The sequence below is a fragment of the Octopus bimaculoides genome, chromosome 4 (assembly GCF_046866305.1).
Source record: "Octopus bimaculoides isolate indiv1 chromosome 4, ASM4686630v1, whole genome shotgun sequence".
In the NCBI taxonomy this organism is placed as follows: domain Eukaryota; kingdom Metazoa; phylum Mollusca; class Cephalopoda; order Octopoda; family Octopodidae; genus Octopus; species Octopus bimaculoides.
This window is the reverse complement of record NC_142931.1, coordinates 17,482,025-17,494,783: the sequence shown is the minus strand read 5'-3', so window position 1 is coordinate 17,494,783 and position 12,759 is coordinate 17,482,025.

The following is a 12,759-nucleotide window of genomic DNA, read 5'->3' as shown; positions in this document are numbered from 1 at the left end:
TCGTCCAACCCATGCTAGCATGGAAAACGGACGTTAAACGATGATGATGATGATGATGATGATGATGATATATATATATCAGTTGATGAACACAAACATGAGGGCTAAGTTGAAGTTCCATTCCTATCAGAAATAACTTAGTCTTTAAACTTTTTAAAAATGAAGTCAAAACAATGATTAACACTCAGAGTCTAATATCAAATTGATTGAACAAAGTTTAACATTTTCATATGAGGAAAATGACATTTACTGTTTATTAACAAATCATATAAGATAGTTATATTTAAGTGATTCTTTAAAACACTATCAACAATCTTCTTTTATATGTGAACCGTCTTTGGACAGTTTTTGGAAGACTAATATTTGTTTTGTCAACTATTAACAGCTAATTAATATATTTATTAATTAGCCATAAACCATAGAAACATGTTTTAAAGAAAACAAAACTAATATATGCTAATAGTATTTAATACTTACTTTCCTTAAAATGTTTAGTGTGTTTAAAACCAGGCCATTATGTCAAATTTCTAGATGCCAAAAAACGTCACGTTTTTTTTAATAGTTCTTTTCCATATTTCTATATATAATACTTAAAAAATTTTCACAATCAACAAAATCAGATATATTTACAAACATTTATGGAACATACCATATATTGCAATAACTACAGTTTTTCATTAGCGCATGAATGAAGGTTCATGTAAACTTTATTCTCAGCCTTTTAACATCCACTTAAAGCCCATAAAACAAAATTATATTAGAATTTTTCTACATAATTGCTCGAGTTTAATTTTTTAACAATGGAAAGAAGAGTGTAGGGTGTCTGCAATTTCTTGAGATTTTTTAAAGGGTATTTGTTCTCAAGTACAGAATTTGGGTTTAATTGGATCAGGTGAGAAAGAGGATTATTTTTCCAAAGTTTCTAAATTGTTTTAGGATAGCTGAATGCATAGCTGTATAAATTACAGCAGTCGTGAATTGTAAACTTTGCTTACTTGGCTCTTGTAGTTTAGTTTAAATTTATTTCTGTTTGTGTTCTTTGGATATAGTTTGTTGTGGTCTGAATCATGAATTTTGGGGGCTTCTAGAAAATTCACTTCATATTTTTCTCATTTTGAAGGGATTTAATCTTTTATGTTTTTGAAAACCTCTATAATCAGATTTACTATGTGTGTAACTCTTATAATTTTCATAGTTTTTTCCTGAAGTTGAATGTGATGAAAAATAGGAAAATTTGGTCTCTTTTTATGTGGTGGTGGGTAGAGGAGAGGCAAAAGAAATTGCTTCTATTCTACTGCATTTATAGTTAAAGTGAAATTCATACAATAGATAAAACAGCCAAATATGTATCCTTTAAGAATTCTATTTTTTCCTTTCAAAGAGGGAGGAAAAATTGGGAATGTTAAAGTTGAAGATGTTGTTCTTGAATGAAATGTCTAAACTGACTTGAGCAACTTTTCAAGGTTATTGAAATCAACCCAACTTACAATTGTTCAAAGACAAAAGATGAAGATAATTTTCAATATGAATAGATGTCAAGTGCTTACATTTCTTGAGTAAATTCCAATTGATATTATGGGATCAAAGACATGAAGCAAAGTAGAAATTGTGATATTCATGTTTTTCCTAAGAACAGTGGCTCAGTAGGTTAAGTATATCCAGGGGGAGGAGTTAAATCTCACAGCTGTAGTTCACCTGGAGCTTACAACCTATGTAGTAATAGATGCTACATATATTTAAAGTAGCTTAATTAAAAGATTACTTATTTAAATATTCAATAAATTTATTGTTTTTCTCTTTTTTAATTATATAATTCATTGTGTATGCACAAATGAAAAGGGACTGCTAAAGAAAGAAATGGTTACAGTTAAATTTTAAAACAATTAGTATATAGCCATCTATGTATCATACAAAAGCATATATGCTGTTGATAAGCAAGATATTGCAGTTTTCATCTAAGATAAAAAAATTTTATGCATGTGTTGTGTTTAGAAATGATGTGTTGGAGGGAAATGAAAAATTGCACAGGACATTAGATGCATTTTGGCCTTGTTGGGCCTAGCCAGTCATGTGTATTCATTGTTGACTGGCCTCTGCTGGAGTGATTTTTTGTCTCACTCGGATATATATTGTCTTTTTAAACACTGCATATCTAGAAGAAATTTTATCTCAGGCAAAACTGCAGCTTGTTGTCAACGGTGTATATATTTTAAAAATAACCATAGATGGCTATTTTTAAACTGAATTATCAACAATTCATGTAATCCCTGTAAACTTTTAATTTATTTATTTCAAAGTTGTAAATTTGATTTTGATTTTATTTATCCATTGAAGTAAACCATTATCGCAAAAACTCCATAGCAACTCTAATAACTTTAGACTGTTAGATATCCAAGCTGACGTCAAGTGTTATTTCAAAGTTAATAGAAATTTTTAATTATCTTTCCTATCTAGGCTCTATCTCATCTGGGATTTTAATTAGAAACAAAATACACTCTTCTAAAATGTATAAATTAAAATTGAAGTGTAGCATTCTTCTAAATAAAATTTAGCAAAGTAAAGTAGCTATTAGATCAGAGATATTCAATCATTTTGAGAAAGTATGCAGAAATATATAATTCTCTAGGCGTAGCTGTATGGTAAGAAGTTTTCTTCCCAACCACATGGTTCCAGGGTTTAGTCCCACACCTTGGGCAAGTGTCTTCTATAGCCTTGAGCCGACCAAAGCCTTGTGTGTGGATTTAGTAAATGGAAACTGAAAGAATCCCACCACACACATAAATATATATATAGATAGATAGATAGATTTAGATGAATATGGTACTTAAGTTGAGGCACCAGAATTTAGTACGGTATTATCCATACAATTTCAAAGTAAGGTGATTAAAATCAAAATAGCAACAAGGATATCCAGAGGTGATGCAGTACGATCGTTTCATGCAACTCTATTTAATTGAACAATGCAATCATTACATCAATTTAAAATGCAGAGCAATCTTCAGCTGCACAAAGACATAGAATTTAATTACATTAGAACAGATGGACACATTAGTATAATTATATCTATGTCTTTGTGCAGCTGAAGATTGCTCTGCATTTTAAATTGATGTAATGATTGCATTGTTCAATTAAATGGAGTTGCATGAAACAATCGTACTGCATTACCTCTGGATATCCTTGTTGCTTATTTTGATATATATATATATATATGTATGTATGTATGTATAGGTGTGTGTTTATCTCTTGCCACCAGTCAACAACCATTGTTAGTGTATTTTCGTTCCTGTAACTTAGCAATCCAACGTAAGAGACTGGTAGAATAAATACCAGACTTTAAAACAATGAGTAGTGGGGTTAATTTACTTGACTAAAATTCTTCAAGGCAGTGCCCCAGCATGACCACAGTCTAATGACTGAAACAAATAAAAGATAGAAGATATTTTCATTGTTTATGGCCAGCACAGATAATATTTATAATTGTACTTATATTTTAAGGTAGCAAGCTCACAGAATCATTAACATGTCAGAGAAAATGCTTAGCAACATTCTGCTGGCTCTATATGTTGAGGTGGATAATTGATTTATCCACCTCCCCCTCAAAATTGCTGGCCTTGTGCCAAAATAAGAAAGAATTGCTATACTTACATTTTACCATTTTCTTTAAGAGAGCTCTATTCAAGTTATAACAATCAGCTGGCCCAAAGTACTTTGTCATGGTTTAGGTTCTTGTGCCATGCTGTATTGTCACATAGTGGAGCACCTAAGAACAGCTCAACATAAACACATTAGATTTGACAGAAATTGGAAATTGGGCACCCAAAATGAAATATATAGAAAGAAAAGGAGAAGGTCTTTGCCCAACACTAGAAGAGAAATGGCTCATTTGATTGATTGTTTGATAGTAAAAATGGTAGGGCTTTTTGTCATGAATGGATAATATTTTCTTCTCTTTTGTGGAAGAATCAGTAGAGTGCTAGATAAAATGCTTTGTGGTGTTTAAATAAATTCCTTTATGTTTTGTGTTGAAACTTGCCAGTCAAGTTTGTCTTTCATTCCTCAAACATTCAATAAAAATCATTGCAGGTCACTTACTAGGGTTGGTTTAGTTGACTATCCTCTCTATCTACAAATGTATAACCTTGAGCTAAAATCAGAGATCAATATTATTGTCATCACCACAAATTCCACTTGAAAATAGAACAAAAAAATTCTTGTGATAATTGCTATTCTTTAGGATTTTTAGGTTTGAGCTCTCTTTTTTTTTTTTTTTTTGTAATTAATATATACTTTTTCTAACAACAGATCAATAAAAGTTTCATATCTAAGAAAGAGTATTTCAACCCTGACCAATAAAGACATTACACACTGTATGTTTTGTGACTAGGAGCTACAGTTCTATAATATAGCAATAAGGAATTTGAGGACACATTTCTATTCAGAACCAAAGTATTTTGAAGAATAAGTTTCCAAAATATTATATGAGTGATTCAATTTTTTTATAAAAAGAAAAGAAACATTTATTTTTGTATTGAAGGAGAACTGTTTTCATTTGACTCAAAAGTTGTTTTTTTTATTAGTTCTACACAAAGCTATTTTATGTAATAATCTATTTATTGAAATAAGATTTAAGATCTCATTAGAAATTAAATTTTCAGGTTTAAAGCTACTGAGAATTTCTTCAAAATTAAAATTTTTCAGATGTTTGTTGTTTAAAGCATCCGTCCTTCAGTTTTTAAAAATTCTCTTTACAGAGAGTGTGTGTGTGTGTGTTTATATGTGTATGTGTGTTTTAATCTTGAAATATCTTTTCTAATAAATATAATTGAAAAATACGCATATTTTTTCTTTTTTTTTTTTTTACATTAAAATCTTTATTTTATATTTTGGGTCAAAACTAAGCTATTATGTCATTTTAAATTAAAAAATAATAAACACACTAGATGGTAAGATCCTAAATGACCATGCAAAAGAAATATTTATAGCATACAGCTATTGCTTTCTCATTCAGTTCCTAACGAACACTGATCAGCTGCTCAAAGGAGAATTAATACGAAAGTTAATTCTGAAAATGACGAAACCGTATTCATTAACCATTTTGACAGGATGTGTATGTAAGCTGTCACTTCCAGGCCATGTGAAAAGGAAAAAAGAAATGTGTCTTTGTTTTTTTTTAAGACAGTAAGGTGTGATTTGAAGGAGATTTGGCCATTAATTGTTGCTGGGCAAGTGATTACATAGAGGTTCCCTCCCGAATTTTGTAAATGACAGAAAATATCAGTGATGTATGTAGATCAAGGGGAGCATTAGAGGTAGCTGGAGCCTCCTAAAAAAGGTTGAATATTACAGATGAAATGATGGGTTTAAGATGCATTGTAGACATGCTGTATTAAACAGTCATTCAGTATATTTCAACATGAAACAAATGTGTTAAAACAATAAGAATTTTGCATTTTCAATAATTTAGAAAATTTGTCATCTTTTTTTAATATCTCTAACCTGAGATTGCATGAGGGATTATTCAAATTTGGATGTTTGTATGTACTTTTTTTAACAGAGATTTTCTATATATATAGCTGGATACTTTCCTAACAGTAAGCCACTCAATAGTGAAGAGAAGGCAGTATTTAATTTCTCTAAAGTTTATATTTAGTCTTGTAATTTAACTTTTCTTGAAAAGCTTATGTAATATAAATTAATTAATGCAGTTGAATATAGTTTCAGTTCCCAGTTATTTCATTTTTAATAAAAGTCACAAGATTTTTATCTTAACCTTAAAAGCTAACAAAGGAGCCTATCTTGGTCGCTCAACCTAAATCACTGCTAGAAATAAATGTCAAATTCCCTTCAAATGACACCTTATAGTCTTAAAAAAAAGTGGAAGAACACAATGGATAATTTTGTACCAGATATACTATTAGAAAAAATTATTGGCTGGTCACAGCTATAGAAGACTTTTGATCATGAGTCTCTTTGGTCAAAGTTGACCTGTGGTTAAACAACAGCTTTGCACCTAAAAGTCAGAGGCTTCATACCTAACCAAGAATGCAACTAGAAAACTCTCCCTTATACAACCTCTTGTACACTGATTATGGTATTGCAAACAAACTATACCAGTAAAGAAGGATGAAAATGCTGCCATTGAGAGCATTTTCAAAGCAACAGTTTTTGGTACAATTCAATATTCTCTGCTGAAAGAGTATTAAAAAAAAATTTGAAATATTTCCATACATATAGCTATAAAGAGCAATGTATATGTTGCATTGTTAGATCACAGGTATACTAGCTGTATTAACGAAACATGGGTTTAAAAATAATAACGAGCTTATTGTATATACTGTGATCAGATGCACCTACAATTCATCAGAGAAGGGGAAAAGAAAACTGCAATCAGTCAAATAAAGAAAGACAGCAATGAAAGCCAAAACTACATGAGTAGTACACAGAATAAAACACAAGATAGAAAAACAGACAATAAAAAATCCATCAAGAAAAAAGAGTGCATGGGTATGCCAAGAGTATTCTGGGTGGAATTTAGAAAGCATGGAAGTTTTTAAGGATACAGGATCCTCACAGATAAAATACTCTGGTAAGAGTATTTTATCTTATACTTTGACAATTCTGATCATGAAACAAAATGTTTCTGAAAGTCATCAGTGTTGCACTTTTTTTTATTTATTTTTTTTTTTATTTTAAAAGGATCATCATTAAATTAAAAAAGGTGACCAAAGATGTTGGATAAATTTGTGGACTTCTACCAAGTCATTTGCTAATGCTGAAGCTTTATGGTGTACTGATGCCCACATTCAGTATCTTGTCATTATTTTCTAGTTTGATGGACTGCTGCACTCTCCCAAATTGCACTTTTTACATAGTATTGATGCTTCACATGTAGCCCAGTTTGAATGGAGGATAAGCTGAAGTATTGACATCTATGAAATTGTAAAATTCAAACCAGTTTGGGTGCTGTAATTCAGTACAATAAGATTTCCAGAAAAAGTGAGTTGTGGTGAAGTTTCTTTCTGTCTATAACAGACAGGTTGGAGATGATCATAGCACGATTGGAGTAGCCTAGAGGTCTCTTGGTAGTGATGCTGATAACAGTTTCAGGAGCAGAAATAATTAGCAGATCCAAAGTGTTGTCACCACCATATTGAGGGAGGTAGTACTTGGGACTAGTTTGAACCCAGTTCTTAATCAAAAGAGTCATTTCGACTTAGCAGACAGTGAAAGGTTTTCCAATTATCTCCAGGTTCTCAATAATGAAAACAAAGATGGTTATTTTCCTGTGTTTGTCAAAAATCTGTGTATCTCAATGGTAGTTTAGGAATTACAATTCCAAGAAGAATTGTTGATATGCTTTATATGAAAATCACAGAAAAATGTTTTGTTGCAACTGGTTCAATTATCACAAAGAATTACTAAAAAGCCTGAGGTGAACATATACCATGATACCACCCCTTATGCAATTAAAGTGGTCTTTGTGAAACAAGTTGTAGTCAGGTGAGTTTTGAACATTAGGAATGAGAATAAATTAAAATCAAAAAGTGAAATTATAAGCAATTTGGTTAAAAGGTTTGCTTCACAACTATTTGGTCGTGGGTTTAATCACAACTGTATGATTCTTTAACAGACATCAGAGTAACCAAGGCTTTGAAAGTGGAATTTGGTAGATGGAAACTATGAAGAAGCCTATCATGCATGTGTAGGTGTTTCTGTGTTTTTATTATATATTGCACAACACTCCTTTACAAGAATAGATAACTCAGTGATTTGACAAATTTACTTTGATAAAATATGTACTGGGGTTAATTGAAAATCTAAAATCCTTGAATGCAGTGTCCCAACATGGCCACAGTTCAGCGTCTGAAGCTGTTGAAAGAAAGAATTACAAAAATGGTATGAAAAGCAAGTGAAAATACAATTTTTTTTCTTAAGCAATTATCCCTTAAAATCAGGTGGTTTCCCCACCACCACTACCACCCTCTATTTTGATTAATGAGCTTTGAGATCATGTGATGTCCTGACATGATATATAGTTCTACACACATTTACATGCATTCCCTTCCTCCTCACATAATTTAATACATAAGTATTGCTGTTTATTGCTGGTTACTATGTAAACAAAACTGTCATCTGACTGCAGCCATAAACATAGCTCACACCACAGCATGCAATTGACATACTAAAACTGGCGTTAACATTTTAATTGGATAATTTAGAAAAATGACACAGTTGTTTTTATTTAGCCAGAGGTTAGCTTTAATCAAGCAGATCTATATTCAAAAGCATTCCACCTGTGACCACCTCAAATATTCAAGCATGATGCCTGCAGGACTGCATTATTTATTGCATCTTCTAATCTAAGATGGTATTATGTGATTTGAGGAGAGATTTGGCTACTATCCCTAGCATGGTGTGGTTTGACTGTTACTTGTGAAGCTGCTCAATGGCTCCCTCATTGGCATAGATAATGTAGAGATAGTAACTTCCTGTTGAGCTCAATGCAAACCACTCCTCTTTAATTTCTAGTTACAGCTTGGTAAGAATTCATCATTTAGACATCATTACTAATTATAATTGATTAAAATTTCTTGGTTTATTACACTAAGTATTACCACACCATCTATGTTATGAATTATTAAGTTTTCTCACAGCAGGTGCCCCTGGGTAATTTTTTCCTGTCGTTTCTCTAAGTTGTTATGCAACTCAGTATTCATTCACAAAACCCTACACGTCAATCATCTACTCTTTTACTTGTTTCAGTCATGCTGGAGCACCACCCTTTTTTTAATTTTAGCTGAAGAAATCGCCCCCAGGATTTATTCTTTGTAAGCTTGATATTTATTCTATTGGTCTCTTTTGCCAAACCGCTAAGTTACGGGGACGAAAACACACCAACATCAGTTGTCAATCAATGGTGGCAGGGACACAAACACAGACAAAAAGACACACACACACACACATATATATATATGTGTGTGTGTGTGTATGTATGTGTGTGTGTGTGTGTGTGTGTGTGTGTGAGTGTGTGTGTGTATATTTGTACTCTGTACTATGGGCTTCTTTTCAGTTTCTGTCTACCAAATCCACTCACAAGGCTTTGGTTGGCCCGTGGCTATAGCAGAAGACACTTGCCCAAGGTGCCACACAGTGGGACAAGATCCAGAACCATGTGGTTGGGAAGCAAGCTTCTTACCACACAGCCACACCTGTGCCCATCTATCTAAGATCTCACAATTTGGGTTAGATTATGCTTTACTGATGAAGGCTAGTAATTTAGAAAAGTTTAGCTAATACTCACAAGGAAATCTAATCTGATACTTGTACTGCACTTTCTCTAATTGTTTTAGATGCCTAGGTATTCCCTCTAAGCAGGATGCTTATGTGTGCATACACATTTTACAACTAGAAAAGAAAATGAAAATGTGTGCACGCAAGGTTTTTAAGATGGAATCAGATGTTTTAATTGAAAACACTTGAGTATGGATGTTTGCAAAATCACCCTGTTGGCTCTCCTGCACATGAGCAAGCAGAACATTAAGAATGTGACAGCTTGAGGATAAGAGAGCTGCAACAAAACTAGTCTGATACTAATTTACAACCGAGGAGACTGGAACAACATAAAATATAGTGCCTTGCTCAAGAATGCAATATGTTGCCTGGTTCAGAAACTGAACCCACAATCTTATGGTTGTGAGCTTAACACATTAATCAGTAGGCATTGTCGCTTTGCTGAAGTCTAATAATACTAAAACATGACAGAGTTGTCACTATACTGCTAAAGATCAAACCCACTCACCACTAGATTCCATCTCAGTATCAAATTTAATGTACATTATTTGTACTGAGATAACACCTCCTATGGACATTTGGAAGCTTGGCTTAGTGGTTAGAGTGTTGGACCCACAATCTTAAGACTGTGGTTTTGATTCTTGGACTGGACAATGCATTATTCTTGAGCAAAACACTTCTTTCAGCTGGTAAAAATGGTCAGTCAACAGACCAGCGTCCTGCACAAGGAATATTATATGTATGTCAGAGAACGCAACCCTATGCTCCAAATGGAGTAATGTGGACATGCAACATTAAAAATACAGTAAAGATCAGAAGAAGAAATGAAAATCATCCCTGCAGCTGCCAATAAGGATGCCAGATTCCTTTTAACCCCTTTGGGTCCTTCCAATGATGTGTACTTGCAGTGAGCCAGGTGCTTGGACAAGAATTCTTCACTTCCAATATAGGAAATAGAAAATGAAACATTCACAGTTGTTGCAAATAGCTGCCTTGGTTGAATAAAAATCCAGTGTATTCACCGCTTCCTCTGTTGGTGTCGACAAATTCTTGTCCGAGCATATGGCTGACTGAGAGTACACATCATGGTAAAAAATTCGCAAAAGGTCAAAACACATCTGGGTGCTACTGGGGTGATTTTTGTTTCCCTCTTTTATTTCGTCAACATTTAATGTCCATTTTCCATACTGGAAATGTCCATTTCCCTCTGTTATTTCATCATCATTTAATGTCCATTTTCCATGCTGGTTAGATGGCTTAACAGGAACTGGCAAGGCCAGGGGCCACACCAGATTCCATAATCTGTTTTGACTCGGTTTCTACAGCTCGATGTCCTCCCTAATGCCAACCACTTTACAGAGTGGACTGGGTGCTTTTTACATGGCACCAGCACCAGTAATTTTTATGTAGCATTTACACCTGTGCTTTTTATATGGCACCTTGGTTTTTACATATTTGTTGTATTTTAATACAGCTTGTCCATAACAGATGATATTACAGAATGAACACTGCAACAACTGGCCTATCAACGATGTATATGCATTAAGTATGATACACAAATGACTATTCTAATTTAATACTGCCTCAATTGCATATAACAGATTTTTAATTAATTCTAATCAACGAAAATGTCAAAACTGTATCACTTGCATTTTTATCAATTTTAGAATTAGTAATTTAAATTATTGTTTTCGTCACTGAAAGTGTGATTTCATTTTTATTTAAATTTCTTGTTTTTTCTTGTTCTTTTGTTTGTTTTTTCTTTCTATATCAAGTAAGCTAACATCTATTCTACTTATAAGGTTTCAAGCCGATATTTATCCCTTGATAATTTTCGTTGTAATTTTTTTTTTACCTGTTACATTATTAACTGGTGTATTTGGTTATCTCCCTTTACATTCTATATTCGAGTCCAACCTAGGTTCACCTAAATTGACAAAGTATTGACATCACTATAACTTACACCTCAGAAGATAGCGCATACCAAAATCTATTGATGGAAACTAATAAACGAATCACCAGCATTCACTCTAAGCTTTATACTTGTGTGTGTGTGTGTGTGTGTACACATTTTACAAGAAATGGGGAAAAACGTGCACATAAGATGTTAGGATGGATTTTTTTTATTGAAGAAATTTGAACATGGATACACACATATTTTACAAATAAAGACAAAATTTGCCCACAATGCAAATTTCTGCACACACTCAATGCCAAAAAATTAGAAGGAATATTGTGCTTGTGAATTATGCAGTGCATTCCAGAAGTTTTCAGACTTTTTGAGAGTGACAGATTAGAAGGAACATTGCTCGTGAATTATGCAGTGCATTCCAGAAGTTTTCAGACTCTTTATGAGCGACAGTTATAACTGTCCTAGATTATTGCAATTTTAATATATCATTTCTATACATCTAATAAGCTGACCTGCCAAATTTTTATCATTCCAGATTGAAGGAGATGGCTGTAATGTCACTTTGAATGCAGAGCAGACTAATTTGGAGAATGCAATCAGGACATGAAGACAATTTGAAAGCTTGTACTAAACTGGGCAAAAACACCATAGAAGCTTATGAAACGCTTCAGACTGCTTATGGGTTAACTTTTTCGCAGGCACAAGAAGTTCAAGGGCAGCAGAAAATAGGTAGAAGATGGTGAGAGATGTGGGAGGGAGAGGGATGTCAGGACACTGGAACTGGTTGAGAGAATTTGTAATTTTCTGGATGAAGACTGTTGTGTGTCTATAAAAACAATAAGCACACAGTTTGGAGTTGGTGTGGCAACTGTACACAGAATTAGTCATAAAGATCTGAACATGTACTAAATGTGTGCAAAGTTTCTTTTTAGGGTGCTCAATGACAGGCATCCTGGTAACCAACTGCTTGACAGAGATGAGCATTAAAACTATCCTTCACCCTCCTTACAGTCCAGATATTGCTCCCTATGATTTTTTATTGTTTCCCAAGTTGAAGGAGAATCTCAGGAATAGTTGTTTTGAAGATGAAAGAGGCTGTGACAAGGGTCTTAGACACCTTCACTTTGGGGGGACTTCCATGAGGTCTTCACAAAATGGCTGCAGCACTACAGCAAGTACTTTGAAGTCAGAACATCCTACTTTGAATGAGATTAGAGTGTAGGTGATAGGGCGACCATCCTTGGGTAACCCTATCCCGTACAATCAATTTTCTTTAATAAAGAAACAAAAACGCTGAATGAATTGAATAACAGCATAACATATATTTATTACGGTTGCTCAGCCTTACATCTCGGGGTAACGGCTTTTCCAGGTCGCCCTTTATGGTTAGTGTGAAAACGGCGTCGGTATAGTTGCTGGATGGTTAAGTCATTCTTCACTGTCTCCGTGGTAGACTGTGTTGACTCAAGGTAGAGTTGACGGAGCGGCTCTTAGTGACGTGTGGTGTCCTCGAATGTGCAGCGCTAAGAGGTAGAGAAAAGGCGGGAATGCTTGGA